Here is a 23765-nt window from a genome sequence, read left to right on the forward strand (position 1 = left end):
AGATAATTTTTCTTGATGTTAATCCAAGACCACCAAGGCAATACCTCTATTTGTTTGCATAAATTAGTGAGTTATTAGATTTGGGGTGTAGGTCTCTTTAAATACCTGGAAAGTTTTCCCAAAAATAATAAACACAAACAAGCCCAGACTGTGAAGACTACAATAAAGACTGAACTCTTCAATGCCCAGATCCAGACAAACATCTACAAGTATCAAAACCACAAGACACCACCAAACAAGCTAAATAAGGCACCAGGGACAAATCCTTGAATAAAAGAGATATGTCGCCTTTCATACAGAAAATCAAAAATAGTTGCTTGAGGTAATTCAAAGAAATGCAATACAACACAGAGAAAAAATTCAAAATTGACCAAGCAGAAGAAAGAATATCAGAAGTCGAAGATCAACTCAATGAAATAAAACGAGAAACCAAGACTAAAGAAAAAAACGCAAAAAGGAATGAACAAAGTCTCCAAGAAATGTGAAACTATGTGAAGAGACCTAACCTACGTTTGAAAGGTGTACCAGAATGTGCCGAACAGAATGAATCCAAGCTGGAAAATACTCTTCAGGACATTATACAGAAAAATTTCCCCAACCTAGAAAGACAGGCCAATATTCAAGTCCAGGAAATACAGAGAACACCACAAAAATGTTCCAGAAGAACAACCAAAAGGCACATAATCACCAGATTCACCAGGATTGAAATGAAAGAGAGAATACTAAGGGCAGCCAGAGAGAAAGGTCAAGTCACCCACAAAGGGAAGCCCATCAGACTCACAGCAGATCTCTCAGCAGAAATGATACAAGCCAGAAGAGAGTGGGGGCCAATAGTCAACATCTTTAAAGAAAAGAACTTTCAACCTAGAATTTCATATCCAGCCAAACTGAGCTTCATAAGTGAAGGAAAAATAAAATCCTTTGCCAACAAGCAAGCACTCAGTGATTTTGTCACCACCATGCCTGCTTTACAAGAGCTCCTGAAAGAGGCACTACACATAGAAAGGAACAACCAGTACCAGCCACTTCAAAAACATACCAAATGTTAAAGAGCATCAACAAAATGAAGAATCTGCATCAACTAATGAGCAAAACAGCCAGCTAGCATCAAAATGGCAGTATCAAATTCACACATAACAATATTAACCCTAAATATAAATGGGCTAAATGTACCAATCAAAAGACACAGACTGGCAAATTGGATAAAAAACCAAAACCCATCACTGTGCTGTATCCAGGAAACCTATCTCACATGCAAGGATACACAAAGGCTCAAAATAAAGGAATGGAGGAAGATTTACCAAGCAAATGGAGAGCAAAAAAAAAAAAAAAAAAGCAGGAGTTGTAATTCTCATCTCTGATAAAATACATTTTAAAGCAACAAAGATCAAAAGAGACAAAGAAGGTCATTACATAATAGTAAAATGATTGATACAAGAAGAGCTAACCATCCAAAATATATATGGACCCAATACAGGAGCACCCAGATATATAAAGCAAGTTCTTAACGACCTACAAAGAGACTTAGATTCCCACACAATAATAGTGGGAGACTTTAACACTCCACTGTCCACTAGCCAGATTGATTAAAAAGAAAAGAGGGAACAACCAAATAGATGCAATAAAAAATAATACAGGGGAAATCACCAAAGATTCCACAGAAATTCAAATCATCATCAGAGAATATTACAAACAACTCTATGCACATAAACTAGTAAACCTGGAAGAAATGGATAAATTCCTGGACTCCTGTGTCCTCCCAAGCCTAAACCAGCAGGAGGCTGGAACTATGAATAGACCAATAACAAGGTCAGATATTGAGGCAGCAATTAAGAGCCTACCACACAAAAAAAGCCCAGGTCCAGACGGGTTCACAGCCGAATTCTACCAGACACACAAAGAGGAGCTGGTACCATCCCTTCTGAAACTATTCCAAATAATCCAAAAAGAGGGAATCCTTCCCAAATCATTTTATGAGACCAACATCATCCTGATACCAAAACCCGGCAGAGACCCACTGGAGGCAACACAACATATCTACAACTATACAATCTTTGATAAACCTGACAAAAACAAGCAATGGGAAAAGGATTCCCTATTTAACAAATGGTGTTGGAAAAACTGGCTAGCCATGTGCAGAAAGCAGAAACAGGACCCCTTCCTGACACCTTACACTAAAATTAACTCCAGATGGATTAAAGACTTAAACACAAGACCTGGCACGATAAAAACCCTAGAAGGAAACCTAGGCAAAACTATCCAGGACATAGGAGTAGGCAAGGACTTCATGAACAAAACACCAAAAGCATTGGCAACAAAAGCCAAAATAGACAAATGGGACCTAATCAAACTCCACAGCTTCTGCACGGCAAAAGAAACAGTCACTAGAGTGAATCGGCAACCAACAGAATGGGAAAAAATTTTTGCAGTTTACCCATCTGACAAAGGGCTGATATCCAGAATTTACAAAGAACTCAAACAGATTTACAAAAAAAAAAAAACAAACAAGCCCATTCAAAAGTGGGCAAAGGATATGAACAGACACTTTACGAAAGAAGACATATATGAGGCCAACAATCATATAAAAAAATGCTCATCATCACTGGTCATCAGAGAGACGCAAATCAAAACCACATTGAGATACCATCTCATGCCAGTTAGAATGGCGATCATTAAAAAATCTGGAGACAACAGATGCTGGAGAGGATGTGGAGAAAAAGGAACACTTTTACACTGTTGGTGGGTGTGTAAATTCGTCCAACCATTGTGGAAGACGGTGTGGCGATTCCTCAAGGACCTAAAAATAGAAATTCCATTTGACCCAGCAACCCCATTACTGGGTATATATCCAAAGGACTATAAATCGTTCTACTATAAGGACACATGTACACGAATGTTCATTGCAGCACTGTTTACAATAGCAAAGACCTGGAATCAACCCAAATGCCCATTGATAATAGACTGGATTGGAAAAATGTGGCACATATACACCATGGAATATTATGCAGCAATCAGAAATGATGAGTTTGTGTCGTTTGTAGCGACATGGATGAATCTGGAGAATGTCATCCTCAGCAAACTTACACAAGAACAGAAAATAAAACACTGCATATTCTCACTCATAGGTGGGTGATGAAAAATGAGAACACATGGACACAGGGAGGGGAGTACTAAACACTGGGGGCTATTGGGGGGAAAAGGGGAGGGCCAGTGGGAGGGGGAGATGGGGAGGAATAGCCTGGAAAGAAATGCCAAATGTGGGTGAAGGGGAGAAAGGAAGCAAAACACACTGCCATGTGTGTACTTACGCAACTGTCTTGCATGTTCTGCTCATGTACCCCAAAACCCAAAATGCAATAAAAAATTAAAAAAAAAAAAAAAACTCCACTGTCAATATTAGACAAATCAACCAGGCAGAAAATTAACAAGAATATCCAGGGCTTGAACTCAGACCTGGAACAAGCAAACTTGATAGACATTTACAGAACTCTCCACCCCAAATCCAAATCCACAGAATATACATTCTTCTCAGCACCACATCACACCTACTCTAAAACTGACCACATAATTGGAAGTAAATCACTCCTCAGCAAATGCAAAACAATGGAAATCATAACAAACAGTCTCTCAGACCACAGTGCAATCAAGTTAGAACTCAGAATTCAGAAACTAACTCAGAACTGCACAGCTTCATGGAAACCGAACAACTGGCTCTTGAATGTTGACTGGATAAACAATGAAATGAAGGCAGAAATAAAGAATTTCTTCAAAACCAATGAGAACAAAGACACAACATGCCAGAATCTCTGGGACACATTTAAAGCAGTCTCCAGAGGAAAATATATAGCAGTAAATGCCCATATGAGAAGAGTGGAGAGATCCAAAATTGACACTCTATCATCAAAATTGAAAAAGCTGGAGAAGCAAGATCAAAAAAATTCAAAACCTAGCAGAAGACCAGAAATAACTAAGATCAGAGCAGAAGTGAAGGAGATAGAGACAGGAAAATCCCTTCAAAAATCAATAGATCCAAAAGCTGGTTTTTTGAAAAGATCAACAAAATAGACAGACCACTAGCCAGACTGATAAAAAAGCAAAGAGAAAACAACCAAATAGATGCAATAAAAAATAATACAGGGGAAATCACCAAAGATTCCACAGAAATTCAAATCATCATCAGAGAATACTACAAACAACTCTATGCACATAAACTAGTAAACCTGCAAGAAATGGATAAATTCCTGGACACCTGTGTCCTCCCAAGCCTAAACCAGCAGGAAGCTGAAACTATGAATAGACCAATAGCAAGGTCTGAAGTCGAGGCAGCAATTAAGAGCCTACCACACAAAAAAAGCCCAGATCCAGATGGGTTCACAGCCAAATTCTACCAGACACACAAAGAGGAGCTGATACCATTCCTTCTGAAACTATTCCAAATAATCCAAAAAGACAGAATCCTTCCCAAATCATTTTATGAGACCAACATCATTTTGTTTCCAAAACCTGGCAGAGACCCAACAAGAAAAGAAAACTTCAGGCCAATACCCATGATGAACATAGATGCAAAAATCTTCAATAAAATACTGGCAAGCCGATTGCAACAACACATCAAAAAACTTATCCATCATGATCAAGTAGGATTTATCCTGGGGATGCAAGGCTGGTTCAACATACGCAAGTCTATAAACGTAATTCATCACATAAACAGAACCAAAAACAATAACCACATGATTATCTCAATTGATGCAGAGAAGGCATTTGACAAAATTCAACAGCCCTTTATGCTAAAAACCCTCAATAAACTCAGTATCGATGGAATGTATCTCAAAGTAATAAAAGCTATTTATGACAAATCAACAGCCAATATCATACTGAAGGGGCAAAAACTGGAAGCATTCCCTTTGAAATCTGGCACTAGACAAGAATGCCCTCTCTCACCACTCCTAATCAATATAGGACTGGAATTTCTAGCCAGAGCAATCAGGCAAGAAGAAGAAATAAAGGGTATTCAAATAGGAAAGGTGGAAGCCAAATTGTCTCTATTTGCAGACAACATGATAGTATACCTAGAAGACCCCATCACCTCAGCCCAAAAACTCCTGAATCTGATAAGCAACTTCAGCAAAGTCTCAGGATATAAAATCAATGTGAAAAAATCACAAGCATTCCTATACACCAATAACAGACTTAAACAGAGCCAAATCAAGAACGAACTGCCATTCACAATTGCTACAAAAAGAATAAAATACCTAGGAATACAACTTACAAATAACGTAAGGGACCTCTTCAAGGAAAGCTACAAGCCACTGCTCAATGAAATAAGAGAGGACACAAACAGATGGAGAAACATTCCATGTTCATGATTAGGAAGAATTATTATCATGAAAATGGCTCTACTGCCCAAAGTAATTTACAGAATCAATGCTATCCCCATCAAGCTACCATTGACTTTCTTCACAGAACTGGAAAAAAACCACCATGAACTTCATATGGAACCAAAAGAGAGCCTGCATAGCCAAGTCAATTCTAAGCAAAAAGAACACAGCGGGGGGCATCACACTACAAGGCTACAGTAATCAAAACAGCATGGTACTGGTACCAAAACAGAGATATAGACCAATGGAACAGAACAGAGGCATCGGAGGCAACACAACATATCTACTACCATACAATCTTTGATAAACCTGACAAAAACAAGCAATGGGAAAAGGATTCCCTATTTAATAAATGGTGTTGGGAAAACTGGTTAGTCATGTGCAGAAAGCAGAAACTGGACCCCTTCCTGACACCTTACACTAAAGTTAACTCCAGATGGATTAAAGACCTAAACATAAGACCTGGCACCATAAAAACCCTAGAAGGAAATCTAGGCAAAACCATTCAGGACATAGGAGTAGGCAAGGACTTCATGAAGAAAACACCAAAAGCATTGGCAACAAAAGCCAAAATAGACAAATGGGACCTAATCAAACTCCACAGCTTCTGGATGGCAAAAGAAACAGTCACTAGAGTGAATCGGCAACCAACAGAATGGGAAAAAGTTTTTACAGTTTACCCATCTGACAAAGGGCTGATATCCAGAATTTACAAAGAACTCAAACAGATTTACAGGGAAAAAAAACTAGCCCATTCAAAAATGGGCAAAGGATATGAATAGACACTTTACAAAAGAAGACATACATGAGGCCAACAAACGTATGAAAAATGCTCATCATCACTGGTCATTAGAGAGATGCAAATCAAAACCACATTGAGATACCATCTCACGCCAGTTAGAATGGCGATCATTAAAAAATCTGGAGACAACAGATGCTGGAGAGGTTGCGGAGAAATAGGAACAATTTTACACTGCTGGTGGGAGTGTAAATTAGTTCAACCATTGTGGAAGACAGTGTGGTGATTCCTCAAGGACCTAGAAATAGAAATTCCATTTGACCCAGCAATCCCATTACTGGGTATATATCCAAAGGACTATAAATCGTTCTACTATAAGGACACATGCACACGAAAGTTCATTGCAGCACTGTTTACGATAGCAAAGACCTAGAACCAACCCAAATGCCCATCGATGATAGACTGGATTGGGAAAATGTGGCACATATACACCATGGAATATTATGCAGCAATCAAAAATGATGAGTTTGTGTCGTTTGTAGGGACATGGATGAATCTGGAGAACATTATTCTCAGCAAACTGACACAAGAACAGAAAATAAAATACCGCATATTCTCACTCATAGGCGGGTGATGAAAAATGAGAACACATGGACACAGGGAAGGGAGTACTACAAACTGGGGTCTATTGGGGGGAATAAGGGAGGGACAGCAGGGGGGGGAGCTGGGGAGGGATAGCCTGGGGAGAAATGCCAAATGTGGGTGAAGGGGAGGAAGGCAGCAAAACACACTGCCATGTGTGTACCTATGCAACTATCTTGCATGTTCTGCACATGTACCCCAAAACATAAAATGCAATAAAAAAAGAAGGAAATTAAAACCTGAATATAAAAGGCTATAGGACCAGACTGAAATTAGAGAAGAGGGGGACATTTCCAAACTCATTCTTTGAGGCCAGTATTACCCAATATCAAAACCAGACAAAGAAACATTGAAAAAGCAAACTTCAGGCCCATATCTGAGAATATTGATGCAAAAATGTCCAAAATACCTAGCAAACTGAATGAAAGAATACATAAACAGGTAACTCATAATGATCAAGTGGGATTTATTCCAAGGATGTAAAGATGGTTCAACATCAAAATCAATGTGATATATCATATAAACTGAATAAAGGACAACATCCATGTGATCATTTCAATTATGCTAAAAAATTATATGATAAAATTTAATATTTTTTTGTTAAACAGAGTCTCACTCTGTCACCAGGCTGGAGTGCAATGGCATGAGCTTGGTTCACTGCAACCTCTGCCTCCAGGTTCAAGGGATTATCCTTCCTCAGCCTTCTGAGTAGTGGGGACTACAAATGTGCACCACCACGCTCAGCTATTTTTTCTGTATTTTTAGTAGAGACAGGGTTTGATCATGTTGGCCAGAACACTCTCCATCTCTTTACCTTGTGATCACCCATCTCAGCCTCCCAATGTGTTGGGATTGCAGGTGTGAGCCACTGAGCCCAGCCAAAATTTAATATTCTTTTATAATAAAAAACCCTTTGAAAACTGGGTATGGAATGAACATACTTTAACATAATAAAAGTCACATATGACAGACACACAGCTAGTATCATACTGAGTGAGGGAAAACTAGAAGCTTTCTTCTGAAATCTGGAAGATGACAAGAATGTCCACTTTTACCACAGTTATTCAACATAATTCTGAAAGTACTAGCTGGAGCGATCAGATAAGTGAAAGCAATAAAGGGCATTCCAACTGGAAAAGAATTCAAACTATTTTCTTTTTGCTGATGATATAATCTTATATTTGGAACAAAATAAAGACTCCTCTGATAGGGTTTAAATATACATTTAAACCTCCCAAATATCATATTGAAATGTAATTCTCAATGTTGGAAGTGGGCCTGGTGAAAGGTGATTTAACCATCAGGGTAGATTACTCATGAATGGCTTAGCACCATCCCATTTGGTACTATCCTCATGATAGTGAGTGAGTTCCCATAAGATCTGGTTATTTAAAAGTGTTTAACAACTTACTCCTTTGTTTTTTGCTCCTGCTTTTTGTCCTATGATGTGCAAGATTCTGCTTCATCTTCTGCCATGATTGTAAACTTCCAGAGGCCTCCCCAGAAGCATATGCCAGGGCTATGTCTTCTGTACAGCCTGTAGAATCATGAGCCAGTTAAACTTCCTTTTTAAAAATAAGTTACCCAGTCTCAGGCATTCATAATAATGCAAAAATGGCTTAATACAAAAAATTGGCACCAAAAAGGGAAAATTGTTGTAAGGATACCTAAAAATGTGGAATAAGCTTCGTAATTGGGTACACAGGCAGAGATTGGAAGAGTTTGTAGAACTCAGAAGAAGACAGAAAAATGAGGGAACGTTGATATTTTCTTAAAGACTGGTTGAATGGCTGTGACCAAAATGCTGATAGTAATCTGGACAGTGAAGGCCGGACTGAGGAGGTCTCACATGAAAATTAGGAAATTACAGGGACCAAAGCAAAGGTCATGCATGTTATGTCTCAGCCAAGTGCATGCCCTAGAGATATATAAACATTTGAATTTGAGAGTGTGACAATTTAGGATTTCTGTTAGAAGAAATGTCTAAGAAGCAAAGCATTCGAGATATGGCCTGGATGCTTCTAACAACTTATACTTACATGCTGGAGCCAAAAAAATAAGTTGTAACTTCTATAAACAAAAGAAGCATGGTGTAAAATTTTGAAAACTTTGCAGGCTAACCATGTGGGAGAAAAATAAAGAGCTTTTATAAGAAAGAAATTCAAGTAGGCTGTGGAGCAACCAATGTTAGAGATATCTGCATAACTTAAAAAAAACAAGTATTAATAGCCAAGGCAATGAGAAGCAGGACTTGAAGGCATTTTAGAAATCTAAGAGGCAGCCCTCCATCACAGGCCCTGAGGTCTAAAAGAAGACAATAGTTTCTGGGATCAGGCTGAGGACCATACTCTCTTGGGAGGCCTTGGAACATGGCTTTCTGCATCCTGGCCACCGCTCCAGCTCCAGGAGTATCTCAGATTGGCCCAGTTACAACTCCAGTCACTTCTTCAGAGGGTGTAAGTCATAAGCCTTGGTAGCTTCCATGTGCTGTTAAGCCTATGACAAAATGCAAAAGTTGAGACTTGAAAGCCTCCACCTTTATTTCAAAAAATTATGCAAAAGCCTGGGAGTTCAGGTAGAAACATGCTGCAGTGGTGGAGCCCTCATGGAGAATTTCTATTAAAACAATGCAGAGAAGAAATGTGGGATTACAGTCCCCATGCAGGCGCCCTACTGGGGCATGGCCTAGTAGATCTATGAGGAGAGGATCATTGTCCTCCAGACCCCAGAATGGTAGATTTAGCTACAGCTCAAGCTTTGCACCTGGAAAAGTCAGAGGCAAATAATACCAGCCCACGAGAGCAACTGTAGGGGCTGAACCATGCAGAGCCACAAGGTCAGACTTTCCCAAGGCATTAATATGTCCAGGAAATGGGACAGAGAGTCAAAAATAATTATTTTGGATTCTTATAATTTAATAACTGCCCTTCTGGGTTTCATACTTGCATGGGTCCTGTGGCCCCTTTCTTTTGGCTGATTTCTTCCTTTTAGAATAGGAGTATTTACCTATACCTCTTTTGTATCTTGGAAGTACCTAATATTTTTTTTTTTAAACAGGCATATAGAAAGAAGAAACTAGCTTTGCCTTAGATGAAACTTTTGACTTTTGAATCAAGGCTAAAATGAGCTAAGACTTTGGGGATTATTGGAAAGTCATGATTGTATTTTAAAATATGAGAAGGGCCGGTGGTGGCGCAGAGCCCTGGGCCCGGCTGCAGCCCGGCTGCGGGCCCCAGCGCAGTGCTGGTGTTTCCAGAGGCTCGAACGTGGCAGGGGCCCCGGGCATCAGCGAGGCCGGAGCGGGGCGGGCCCGGGACAGGCCCGGGACACAGGCGGCCGGCGCCCTCAAAGCCAAAGGTGCGCGACGGACACGGCAGAATACTCGAGCACCTGGAAAGGATGCCAAAGCTGCAGGGCTTCGAGTTCTGGAGTCACACCCTTCGGGGTCCCGCCACGTGGTGGCCCCCATGGTGGACCAGAGCGAGCTGGCCTGGAGGCTGCTGAGCCGGCGCCACGGGGCACAGCTCTGCTACACGCCCATGCTGCACGCCCAAGTCTTCGTCTGCGATGCCAATTACCGGAAGGAGAACCTGTACTGTGAGGTGTGTCCCGAGGACCAGGCCCTCATCGTGCAGTTCTGTGCCAATGACCCGGAGGTGTTTGCTCAGGCGGCTCTCCTGGCTCAGGTTTACTGTGACGCCATCAACCTTAACCTCAGTTGCCCACAGATGATAGCCAAGAGAGGTCACTATGGCGCCTTCCTGCAGGACGAGTGAAACCTGCTCTAAAGAATAATTTTGCTGGCCCACGAGAAAGTCTCTGTTCCCGTCACGTGCAAAATCCGTGTCTTCCCAGAGATTGACAAGACTGTGAGCTATGCCCAGATGCTGGAGAAGGCCGGCTGCCAGTTGCTGATCGTTCATGGGCGCACCAAGGAGCAGAAGGGGACCCTGTCAGGTGCAGCCTCCTGGGAGCACATTAAGGCTTGTGTGGAAAGCTGTGGCCATCCCTGTGTTTGCCAATGGGAACATCCAGAGCCTACAAGATGTGGAGCGCTGCATCCAGGACACGGGTGTACAGGGTGTCATGAGCGCAGAAGGCAACCTGCACAACTCTGCCCTGTTTGAGGGCTGGAGCCCTGCCGTGTGGGAGCTGGCCAAGGAATACCTGGACATCGTGTGGAAGCACCCCTGCCCACTGTCCTACGTCCAGGCCCACCTCTTCAAGCTCTGGCACCATGCATCAGCAGCTGCGAGAGGAGCTGGCCAAGATGAAGACCCTGGAGGGCATTGCCGCAGTGAGCCAGGAGCTGAAGATGCGGTGTCAGGAGGAGATATCCAGGCAGGAGGGAGCGAAGCCGCCAGCGACTTGCCCTTCTACTGGATCTGCCAGCCCTACGTCCGGCCGGGGCCCAGGGAGGGGAGAAAGGAGAAGGCAGGTGGGTGCAGCAAGTGGGTCCTGGAGGAGGAGGAGTGTGGCACGAAAGTCCTGTCCAAGAACAAGCAGAAGAAGCAGGTGAGGAACCCCCACAAGACCTTTGATTCCTCTCTGAAGCCAAAATATGCAAAGTGTGACCAGTGTGGTAACCCAAAGGGCAACAGATGTGTGTTCAGCCTGTGCCGCGGCTGCTGCAAGAAGCGAGCCTCCAAAGAGACCGTGGACTGCCCAGGTCACAGATTGCTTTTTAAAACCAAATTGGAGAAGTCTTTGGCCTGGAAAGGAACCCAGCCTGAGCTGCAGGAGCCTCAGACAGCCACGCCTCGCACACCAGGTGGCTTCTCAGAAGTCAGGAGTAGTGCTCTGGCCTGAAGGCACAGAACCCCCACCCTCAGGACCGCTCCTGGAGGCTGGACACGTCCTACTTGAGGAAACGTCTTTTACTCAGGGAATCTCCCCTTACTTAACGTGAAAAGATGCGCCCTGCCCCCTTGGCCCTCTCTGGGGGCCTGGAATGCTGCAGTAGGGAGTAGGCTCCAGGCTGGACCTGCCCTGTCCTCAGCACGCATGTGCAAAAGCGAATAATAAATAATTTCAAAGAAAAAGAAAATAAAATATGAGAAGTATATAAGATTTGGAATGGCCAAGGGCAAACTAATATCGTTTGAGTGTGTTTTCACACCAAAATCTCATATTGAAATGTAATCCTCAATGTTGGTGGTGGGCCTGCTGGGGAGGTGATTCAATCATGAGGGCAGAATTTTCATGAACATTTTGGTATTATTTTCTTATCCTCACATAGTAAGTTTTAATGAGAGCTGGTTGTTTAAAAGTATGTAGCACTTCCCCCCACAGACACCCTCGCATTTACAATGTGATGTACAAGCACCAGATTTATCTTTTACCTTGGGTGTCAGCTGTCAGAGGCTTTTCCAGAAGCAGAACCCAGTGCGATGCTTTCTGTACAGCTTGTAGAACCATGAGCCAATTAAACCTCTTTTCTTTATAAATTACCCAGTCTCAGATTACTTCTTTATAGCAATCTAAGAATTGCCTAATATGTCCACTAAAAAGACTATTAGCACTAATAAGTTAATTAAATTTGCAGAATACAAAATTGATATATACAAATCAGTAGAATTTCTATAAGCCAACAGTGAACAAACTGAAAGAGAATTTTAAAAAATAATACTATTTGCGATAGCCACAAATAAAACAAAATGTGTAAAAATTAACCAAGGAAATAAAAGTTCTCAACAATTAAAACTATAAAACACTGGTAAAAGAAAGGAAAGAGGACACAAAACATAGAAAAATATTTCTATGTTCACAGATTGGGAGAATCAGTATTTTTAAAATATTCCCACAATCCAAAGCGATCTATAGATTTTATGCCATCTCCACTAAAATAATAATGACATTCTTCAAAGAAATAGATAAAAAAGTCTGAAATTTATATGGAATCACAAAATACTATAATAATCAAAGCTATGCTGAGTATATAAAACAAAACAGGAGGAATCCCATTACCTGGCTTCAAATTATACTACCAAGCTATAGTAATTAAAACAGCATGGCCCTAGCATAAACACAGATATGGATCAGAATAGAGAACACAGAAACAAACTCATAAACCTAGAGTAAACTTATTTTCAATGAAAGTGCCAAGAACATACAATTAAAAAAAAGACCATTTCTTCAATAAATAAAGCTGAGAAAATTGGCAAGTCATAGGCAGAAAAATGAAACTAGAACCCTATTTCTGGCCACATACAGAAACCAAATTAAAATGAGTTACAGACTTAAACCTAACATCCCAAACTATCAAACTTTTACAAGAAAACATTGGGGAAACTCTCTAGGGCGTTGGTTTGAGCAAAAATTTCTTAAGTAATGCCCCATAAGCACAGACAAACAAATGGGATTACAGCAAGTTAGAGAGCTTTTTTACAGTGAAGGAAACAATCAACAACGTGAAGAGAAAACCCACAGAATGGGAGAAAATATTTGTAAATTAGCCATCTGAAAAGGGATTAATAGCTACATAATGTGGTTAGGATTTGTGTCTTCACCCAAATCTCATATTAAATTTTACTCACCAATCGTTGAGGGAGAGACCTGGTAGAAAGTGACTAAATTATGGGGGTGCTTCCCCCATGCTTTTCTTGTAATAGTGAATGAGTTCTCATTACATCTGATGCTTCTGTAAGGATATCTCCCCACTTTGCTTTACATACCTGCTCTCTCTCCTACTACCATGTAAGAGATGCCTGCTTCCCTATCTGCCATGATTGTAAGTTTCCTGAGGCCTCTCAAGCTGTGTGAAACTGTGCGTCAATTAAACTGATTTTCTTTATAAATTACCAGTCTCATGTATTTTTTCATTGCAGTGCAGAAGCAGACTAACACAGTACAATATATTAAGAGTTCAAAACATTCTATGGAAAAAATGTAATAACCTAATTAAAGAGTAAGCAAAAAATTTAAATAAACATTTATGAAAAGAAGGCATACAAATGGCAAACAGACAAATGAAAAGGTGCTTCATATTACTGATTATTATAGAAATGCAAATCAAACTTACAATGAGATATTATTTTACCCCCATACTCTGTTGTTGGAAACAGTTTGGATGTTTCCGATATAACTAAAAATAGAACTACAATATGATCCAGGAATCTCACTGCTCAGTATATACCTAAAATAAATAAAATTGGCAAATCTAAGACATAGCAGTACTCCCATGTTTGCTACGGCAGCGTTTATGATAGCCAAGATTCGGAAAGAATCTAAATGTGTACTAAGAGATGACTGGATAGAGAAAATGTGGTACATATACACTATCAGCTATAAGAGAGAATGAGAGTCTGTCATTTACAATGACATAAATGGAACTGAAAGTCTTTATGTTAAGTGAGATAAGTCAGACACAGAAAGACAAATGTCATATGTTCTTATTTATTTGTGGGTGCTAAAATTCTAAACAATTTATCTCATAGAGACAGCATATAAGGATGGCTACTGGAGGCTGGGAAGGGCAGTGGGGGAAGAGGGGGATAGTGGGAATGTTATATGGGTACAAAAAATTGTTAGAAAAAATGAATAAAACAATATTTGACAGCACAACAGGGTGATTATAGTCAAAAATAATTTATACATTTTATAATGACTAAGAGTATAATTGGATTGTTTGTAACACAAGCAATTAATGAATGAGGGGATGGATACCCCATTCTTTATTATGTATTACTGATTGAATGCCTGTATCCAAGTATGTCATGTACCCCCAAAAATATATAATCAAATTATGTATCCACAAAAATAAATTTAAAAATTAAATTTTTTTTAAAAAAGGGAGGAGAGTATAATTAGGTATGTGTGATCCATGGCCTGAACTAACTTTTCAAGTTAACTTTGAAATGTCCTTATCCAAGAAGAAGGTTCCATTTAAACAATAGGGTCTTAGGAATTTATTTTTGGTTTACAAGTGGAAGAAAGAAAGATTTTTAATCCTGAGCCATAGCTCTCAGTCAACCAATCCCTGCGGGGAACCTTGTTTTTTACTGTGGAGGTAAACACTATTTTTCCTTTGCACTAAAGAATGCCACATTTTAAAATGAGAGGAAACATCTTGAAACTAAGAGGTACTACCTTGTTGAATCTGATTTGGTTTAAATTGTAATTAATCTAGGCCTGGCGTGGTGGCTCACACCTGTAATCCCAGCACTTTCGGAGGCTGAGGTGGGTGGATCACGAGGTCAAGAGATGGAGACCGTCCTGGTCAACATGGTGAAAAGCCGTCTCTACCAAAAATACAAAAAATTAGCTGGGCATGGTGGTGCGTGCCTCTAATCCCAGCCACTCAGGAGGCTGAGGCAGGAGAATTGATTGCCTGAACCCAGGAGGCAGAGGTTGCGGTGAGCTGAGATCACGCCATTGCACTCCAGCCTGGGTAACAAGAGCAAAACTCTATCTCAAAAAAAAAAAGTAATTAATCTAATCATATGTGTGGCTCATGTCTGTAATCTAAGCAATTTGGGAGGCCAAGGTGGGCATATCACTTTTGTTCAGGGGTTTGAGACCATCCTGGCCAACATAGTGAAACCCCATCTCTACTAAAAACACAAAAATTATCTGGATGTGGTGTTGCATGCCTGTAATCCCAGCTACTAAGGAGGCTGAGGCAGAAGAATTGTTTGAACCTGGGAGGCGTAGGTTGCAGTGATCCAAGATGGTGCCACTGCATCCAACCTAGGCAACAGAGCAAGACTTTATCCCAAAATAATAATAATAATAATAATAATAAATGAAAATAGAAAAGCCTCATTGTGTTTCAAACAAAATTCCTTTTGAGTATCAACTATATCAACTTGCATATTATCTATAATCATTTTGTTTACTTGATATATAATTCTGAGGAACTTTTGAGAACTAATTTCACTGTTTTATACCATTTTGGTAAACACACCAAATTCCATCAAACAATGCACAAAATTCCTGAGAAATACATTTTCTCCTTGAGGATTAGATTTGTTAGAGGAACTCATGGTTACCAAGCTCTAATTTAATAAACATGACTAGAATACTCTATCTTAATGTGAGTAGCTAGGTACTCACAAGACAGCTAAAAGATTAATACTTATGGTCTAGAAAATAGCCACATTTTATAGCTGACCACCAATTACAGAATATGTATGGTCATACAAGACATCTTCCACCAAGCCTGAAAAAATGTATAAATGTCCTAGGAGTGCAGCATTTTTCCTTAAATATAGTATTAATGAGCTAGCTTAGGTCGAAGGTTTAATGGCCATTGTTAAAACCAATAGCACCTGTCTTTAGTGAGCACGTGTGCATTTTCAAGTTTAGTTGTAACTCTTTCTCTTTATAGTTGCTTCCGAGTAGAGAGACTAACAAAAGACAGTGCACTGCTGCTCTTGTTTTCTGAGGATACCCACCTCCATGCTGGAGTCATTGCTGATAAACTTGCTTCTTTCACTGTGCTCTCTGACTTACCTCAGATTTTTTCTTGCACACAATCTAAGAATGTTTGTGGTCTGTATCAGGACCCTCTTTTCCAGCAACATCTTTCAGCAATATTATGAATAGACACAAAGGTAAGACCCCGACTCCAAGGAAAACAATCCATACAGAATCAATCAGCTGACATTGACAAAGTGGACTATCTTTTAGAGTCATAAAGCCATTCTAGTGGGTAAGAATGATTATCTACTATCACTTAAGTGAGAGGCCCTACAGTATAATGTTAGAGTGAGAGACTCAGCCACAAAAGTTAAAAGGCTTGAGGTGTCATACTCAGATTAGAGGCCAAGCTCACAGGGTTAGAAGCCCTGGGGTATATTGAGAAGAATGGATTTTGCTAAACAAGATGTTTGCCACTTTCTCTTCTTGGGCTGCCTACCTTGTGCTCCGTGTCCCTCACCTGAGTGCTCTGCATCTTGTCACCTTTCTGCTCACTGCCTCTGTTTTGTAGCAGCCTGGAGGCTACCACAGGAAGCAGACCTCAAACAATTTAGCTTTTACTTTCCTCAATGTTTTTCTGACTTTTAGCTGATTGCTTGTTTAATTTGCCACTGGTCCAAGTGACGCTTTAAAAAAGAGATGTCTTGGAACCTAGTATTTTTTTACCTTGATTATCAGAAAACATCAGCAAGAACCTCTCCATCATTATAATTAGAAGTTGAAATTTATTTAACAGCCCCACATGAAAAAAATCATGGGGAACAATCCAAGGCCAGCAGCCTACTTTTCTGAGCAGATAGACCAGGTGGCCTCAGGGTGTCTTAGATGTCTTAGCACTGTTGCTGCTACAACTTTTCTAGTAGGCAAGGCTAATAAGCAAACACTAGGACAGCACCTAAAGGTTTTTTGACCCCACACCAAGGGAAGGTGGTCCTAGAAACTAAAGGGCAACAGTGGATTATAGGAGAACATTTATTAAAGAATCAGGCCTTAGGGCTAGACACTTCAGACATAACCCTTGAAGTCTGCCAAACCATAAACCGAGCTACTTATCTGCTAGAGTACACAGGTGCCTCCAGCCTTTCCAGCATACAGGTTGTATTAGTCTGTTCTCAGGCTGCTAGTAAAGACATATCTGAGGCTGGGTAATTTATAAAGAAAAGAGGTTTAATTGACTCACAGTTCCACATGGCTGGGGAGGCCTCACAATCATGGCACAAGGTAAAGGAGGAGCAAAATCACATCTCTTACATGGCAGCAGACAAAAGAGCTTGTGTAGAAAAACTCCACTTTAAAAAGGGGAGTAATCCCAGCACTTTGGGATGCCAAGCTGGATGGATCACCTGAAGTCAGGAGTTTGAGACCAGCCTGACCAATATGGTGAAATCACATCTCTACTAAAAATAAGAAAATTAGCCAGGCATGTTGGTGGGTACCTGTAATCCCAGCTACCCAAGTGGCTGAGAAAGACAAATCACTTGAGCCCAGGAGACAGATGCTTCAGTGAGCCGACATCGTGCCACTGCACTCCAGCCTGGGCAACAGAGCAAGACTATGTCTCAAAAAACAAGCAAAAAAAATTAAAGTAAAATCATCAGATCTCATGAGGCTTATTCACTGTCACAAGAACAGCATGGGAAGCCCCCACCCAATTCAATTACCTCCAACTGGGTCCCTCCGAAGACACATGGAAATTATGAGAGCTAGTTAGATCAAGGTGTTCCCCATGCTATCTGAAAAGTGTTCACCAGAAGATATTATTCCTCAGTTTGGGTCATCTAAAAGTCTGCAAAGTGACAATGACCCATCTTTCACTTCAGGCATATCCCAACACCTATCCTCAGCTTTAGGAATCAAATATCACCTTCGCTCTGTGTGGAGACTGTAGTCCCTCTGGAAATGTGGAAGAACTAATTATACTCTAAAGAAGTCTCTAATGAAATCAGAGGCCTGACTACCTCTAACACCCATAGCTTACTATGGGTTTGAGCTGCTCCAAAGGAAAACTTATAATTAGGTCCTGTTGAGTTGGCATACAGAAAGCCTTTCCTAAGCACAGATCTCCTAAGAGATGAAAGAACTCATCTCATCAATCACAAAAATATGTCATCAATCTAGGACAGGTGGAAAGGCACTCTGCGAATATGGAAACAAAAGGCTTCCCCTCCCACACGGGAAGAAAATTCAGTTTCAGCTCAGCTAGGGATTTGGCCTTACTGAAGACACGGGAAGTTCTCCGGTTGATCAGCTTTCCCTAATATGGAAAGGACCGGAGCAAGGCCTCCGGAACTCTCCAATAGATGTTAAACCCCAAGGGATTCACAGGTGGGTACACCTGTGGAAAAGTAAAGCTGTTTCTTATTCTGAGAGCCCAAGCCAAGGCTGCAGGAGGTGGGCGCAGGGCTACCTAAGCACTGGCAGACTGCGGGCTGAAGCTTTGTGTGACTGCTTCTCCTTTTCACGTTTCTTCTGCTGCCCATAGTCCCGACTTGGCCATAAGGGCGTTCATGCTCACCCAAACTGGATACTGCAAAAACCATATCAGCGCAAAAGTTGGCAGCTAGGGGTCTAATCTAAGGGCACAGCTAGGGTCTGCGAGGTGGCCGGTGAAGATGTTGGCAGTGGAAGTGGTGGCGCCTCTGCATTGCGGTCCATAGGCTCCCTGGGCTCCCTGCCCAGGATGAAGTGGAGCTGGGTGCCTGGCAAGACTGCCAAGTTGAACCTCAAGGGACTTAGTGGCCTGAGGGTGGGGGTGGAAGTGGGAGAGGGACTGGAGCAACTCCAACTCCCCGAGCTCTGTGACTCAGCCCTGGCCTGTCTGGCCCCTCGCATCTCTCGCAGTTCTGGGAGGTGATATCTGATGAACATGGCATCAACTCCACTGGCACCTACTGTGGGGAGAGTGACCTGCAGCTGGAGTGCATCAATGTGTACTACAACGAGGCCAGTGGTGAGACTCCAGTCTTGCCCCAATAGCTCTCGTGGGAATGGATGCCTTCCCATTTCCTTCAGGTGGCAGGTACGTGGCTCATACTGTGCTCATGGATTTGGAGCCCGGCACCATGGACTCCATGAGCTCGGGGCCCTTCAGGCAGATCTTCAGGCCAGACAACTTGATCTTTGGTGAGCTGTGGATGAGGACTGGGGTGCGGCTCCCTAGCCAGGGCAGCTCAAAGTCAATGAGGTCCTCAAGGTTATCTCTGTGGGAACTGTGGAACTGGGGCCCCTGAACACCCTCCCATCCTCTGAGTCACTCAGTCTCCCTTTCCTAAGTGGGCTTTGGGGGAGGAAGGCCCAGCTGTCTCCTCAACTTGAGAAGCTGATGTAATCTTCCTGCAAAGAGCTGATTTGGGGCCATGACTACAGCCTTCCCATTGCCTGGGAATGGGCAGGAGCCACCGGCAGTTAGTCTGTTGTTGGCTGTCTCAGGATTGGCTCCTGATCTAGATTCTAACAAGCAAGGCTGCTGTCCTGTAACTTAGGGGAAGGGGGTTTTATTTGCTCCACATGCAGGGTGAATGGTGCTTTCACCTCACATGTGACACTTGGCCCTTTTTGCATTGTGGTGGTGACCACCATTTACCTGGCCATCGAGTGACTGACTGGCTGTACTACCTTACAGGTCAGTGTGGGGCCAGTAACAACTGGGCCAATGGGTACTACATTGGAAGGTGCGGAGCTGATGGAGTCGGTGATGGATGTTGTGAGAAGAGAGGCTGAGAGCTGTGATTGTCTACATGGTTTCTTGCTGACCCACTCCCTGGGTGGGGGGACTGGGTCTGGGATGGGTACACTTCTCATGGGTGAAATTTGGGAGGAGTACCCAGACGGGATCATAAACACATTCAGTGTCCTGCCCTCACCCGGGGTGTCAGACAGAATGGTGGAGCCCTACAATGCCACACTTTCCATCAGCCAGCTGAAAAAAATGCAGATGAGACGCTCTGCATCGATAATGAAGCGCTCCATAACATCTGTTCCAGAACCTTAAAACTGACCACACCCACCTATGGTTACCTGAATCACCTGGTGTCTGCTACCATGAGTGAGGTCACCACGTGCTTGCAATTCCCGGGCCAGCTGAATGCCAACCAGCCAAAGCTGCCTGCAAATATGGTTCCATTTCCTGGGCTGCACTTCTTTATGCCTGGCTTTGCCTCACTGACCAGCCATAGTACCTGGCCCTGACCGTGGCTGAGCTCACTCAGCAGCTGTTCAATGCTAAGAATATGATGGCCACCGCTACCTAACTGTGGCTGCCATTTTCAGAGGTCACATGTCCATGAGGGAAGTGAATGAGCAAATGCTCAATATCCAGAACAAGAACAGCAGCTACTTTGCTGAGTGGCTCCCTCACCACGTGAAAAGAGCCATCTTTGACATCCCACCCCAGGAACTAAAAATGTCAGCCGCCCTCATCGGTAACAACACAGTGGTCCAGGAGCTCTTCAAACGCGATGCCGAAGAGTTTACAGCTATGTTCAGGCACAAGGCCTTCCTGCACTGGTACACGAGTGAGGGCAAGGATGAGATGGAGTTCACCGAGGCCAAGAGCAACCTTAATGACCTGGTGTCAGAATATCAGTAATACCAAGATGCCACAACTAAGGAGGAGTTGTTTGAGGAGTGTGCTCAGGAGGAGGTAGCCTAGAAGCTTCCTTTTCCAGGTAAAGGGAGAAGTAGTGTGGATTCTTTAGTGTATTTTGATAGCCATTGTTACTTCCTTGTACCTCTTTGACTCTTTACATCTCCTCCTGCTACATTTTAAAGCACTTTAATAGTGTGTAGTTTGGCCTAATAAAGTATTTTTATGACACTTGGTTTCACCTCCACTTCTTTCTATAGGCCCCTGAGTACTGCTTCCAGATGGGCATAGTGGTCCTGCAAGGCTGCCGCTGTACTGACTGGCTGTACTACCTTTCTTGGGCTTGTCACATTTCAGAAACAAGCAGTGGCTCCTGGAGGGGTCGGCATGGGCTGTAGACATGGCAGACAGGCTTCACACAAACTTGGGGCTGGCCTGGGCCTTGGGCAGCTACTTGGTGGGAAACCTGTTTCTGAAGGTAAGCCTCGGTTTATCCTATTTACCAAACTTCCAGGGACCAGCTGGGCCTATTTGTGAAATTTTATAATTGGTCAGTGACCCTGGTGTATAATGTCCCCAGTGTATCACCTCAGGGTAGGTATGTGGTTGGACAGGTGGCCCTGAACCAGCAATAAAGGGTAAACAAGCAGGGCCCCAGCCACCCCCATACTATAATGGCCTGGGTGTGTCTGTATGGCCTCAGTCTCTTAATGAGATGGGCATGGGTATCTGGCAGGAGTTAGTAGGCAGGAATTGAGCCCACCATATATTCACATGCAGTGAACCCCATAAATAAGGGGATTCAGTTGTGAAGGCCATAGATAAGTTTGCTGGCCTGCATGCTTGGGGTAGTGTCGGTCCAAAGGCACAGATGGGATTTCTGAACAGGACCTGGTGAAAGAGGCAGGTGCTCACAAGTGCTGTTTGCCTCAACTGGCAACCAGTGAGAATGACCTAGCGAAGGTCTGACCTGCCCCCGTCTAGAGGGCTGATGTTCTCTGGAAAGTTGGCTAATGAGCACTGTCTCCTGTCTGCCTGACTCCCACTCCAAAACTACAGGGCAAAAACAATCCAAGATTGTCAGGATGAGACTGGTCAGGGTGACACCCTTGGGGATGGGTCCTTTAGCCCAGGACCCTAGCCCGGCAGAGTCTCCTCTGGAGGCTTGTTGGGGAGCCTGGGCTTCAAGGCCTGCTTCAGGGAAGCTGTCAAATAAGAGATGTGTGTGTGAGCTGGGTGCTGGGCAGCATGCCAGGACAATGCTCTTCTACCTGGCTCTTGTAGAACTTGTCCATGGCCTATGTGATGACTTCTTGGTAATTCCCCTCCCCCGTATCACACAGACAAGATAAAGCAAGCATAGCTTGGGGGTGGGCAGATGTAAACGTTCCACCCCAGTTTCCCTGGGCATACCCACTGGCCTCAGATGTGTCAGGGAAAACAGGTGATGCTCCTCTCTGTTTCTGAGTGTTTGACAATGGGCCATTGGGGGAAAAGGAGAACTGGCAAGGAGGACAGTGCCTCATCTTGAAAGAAGTGGCTCCTGGAAGCAGCAGAGGTGGGAAAGGTCCCCCAGACTCCCCCAAGCTGTTCTTGGAGCAGGAAAAGGGGCCTCTCTGACAGTGCTCCTCAGTGGCTCTCATTCTCTGAGGGGTGTCCTTGCCCAGCCCAGCCCAGGTGCACACCCTGAGATGACCTTGCAAGGATTCTTGTTACTTCTCTGTACTTCTTTGAGTCTTTACATCTCCTCCCGATACATTTTAAGGCACTTTTATACCGTGTAGTTTTGCCTAATACTCTTAGGGCAAAAAAAAGGTGAGACTTTTATAGTGTGTAGTTTGACCTCATAAAACATCTTTATGGCAAAAAAAAAAAAAAAAAAAATAGGGTGGGATTCCTGTAATTCCTGGCACATCACCTTCATTATGCGGAAGTTTGTTTAAAGCTTTTCTAAGGTGAGTGTATTCCAGTTTTGTCCTTAGTTTTAAGGTTTTGGTCTTAACTAGCACAAGCATTTTTGTTTGTTTTCTAGATTTGAAGGATTTTTAAAAATTTAAATCTAAATGGTTTGTACAGGTGGTTCTGGTCACATGGATAAGTTCTTTGGTGGTGATTTCTGAGATTTTAGTGCAGCCATCACCCAAGAAGTGTACACTGTTCTCAATCTGTGGTCTTTTATCCTTCCCTCAATCCTCTTCCAGCCTTCCTCCCTGAGTCCCTAACGTCCATTATATCTTTCTTATGCCTTTGCATCCTCTTACCTTAGTTCCTACTTACAAGTGAGAACACATGATACTTGGTTTGCCATTCCTGAGTTACCTTACTTAGAATAATGGCTTCCAGCTCCATTCAAGTTGCTGCAAACGACATTATAACACTCTTTTTTGTAGCTGAGGAGTACTCCATGGTGTATATGTACCACGTTACCACATTTTCTTTAATGACTCTTTGTTTGATGGGCACTTAGGTTAATTCTATATCTTTGTAATTGAGAATTAGTATTAGTGTTTTCTATTATGAATTTGAACTATAGCTATAAAATAGTGAACTTGCCCTTATTGTGTGACTTTTTTGAAGCTTCAGTGAAAAGTCTGAGTCCTTCTAACTAAGTCCCTGTAATTTAGTGAGGCTTTTCCTTTTAACAGTATGGTCAGCCACACATAGAATAATTACTTTTCATGCAGCAAGCCTCCTCAGCATCAGGCTCACAGCTGAGCTCCTGGCATTCTCTTCTCATACATGCACTTTTATCTTTGAACAATCATCTTCTCTAAAAATCACCTGTTTGACAACCTCTATTCTTTCCCTCTGCTTTATCTTTTTCTTCCTATTGGTTATCTCTACCTTATTACATTTCGTGTACAACATTACATTATGTTATGTTACTATGATCTCTTCTCTAGAAAAATAAGGAACAGCAGCAAAAGAACTTAGTTTTTTCCTCATTGCTGTATTTCCAGCACCTGGAACAGTCCTTGGTACTCAGTAAGAATTCAGTATCTGT

General features: G+C 42.4%; 1 long non-coding RNA gene and 1 pseudogene across 12 annotated transcripts in view; one reads left to right on the forward strand and one right to left on the reverse strand.

Moving 5' to 3' along the window:
* LOC144579762 (uncharacterized) overlaps nt 1–23765 on the reverse strand; it is a 49893-nt gene that overhangs the window by 15180 nt on the left and 10948 nt on the right. For 8 of the 12 annotated variants that reach the window (XR_013528123.1, XR_013528113.1, XR_013528112.1 and 5 more), the window contains one exon: nt 8168–8293. The exons of 3 other annotated variants lie outside the window; for them this stretch is intronic. This is a non-coding gene — a long non-coding RNA (uncharacterized LOC144579762). Of the gene's footprint in view, nt 1–8167; nt 8294–13738; nt 23762–23765 lie in introns of those variants that run through there. One more of the 12 variants, XR_013528118.1, reaches the window with a different exon arrangement.
* On the forward strand, nt 10156–11574 carry LOC100408654 (tRNA-dihydrouridine(16/17) synthase [NAD(P)(+)]-like pseudogene; annotated as a pseudogene).

Source organism: Callithrix jacchus, chromosome 2 (assembly GCF_049354715.1).
Source record: "Callithrix jacchus isolate 240 chromosome 2, calJac240_pri, whole genome shotgun sequence".
In the NCBI taxonomy this organism is placed as follows: Eukaryota; Metazoa; Chordata; class Mammalia; order Primates; family Cebidae; genus Callithrix; species Callithrix jacchus.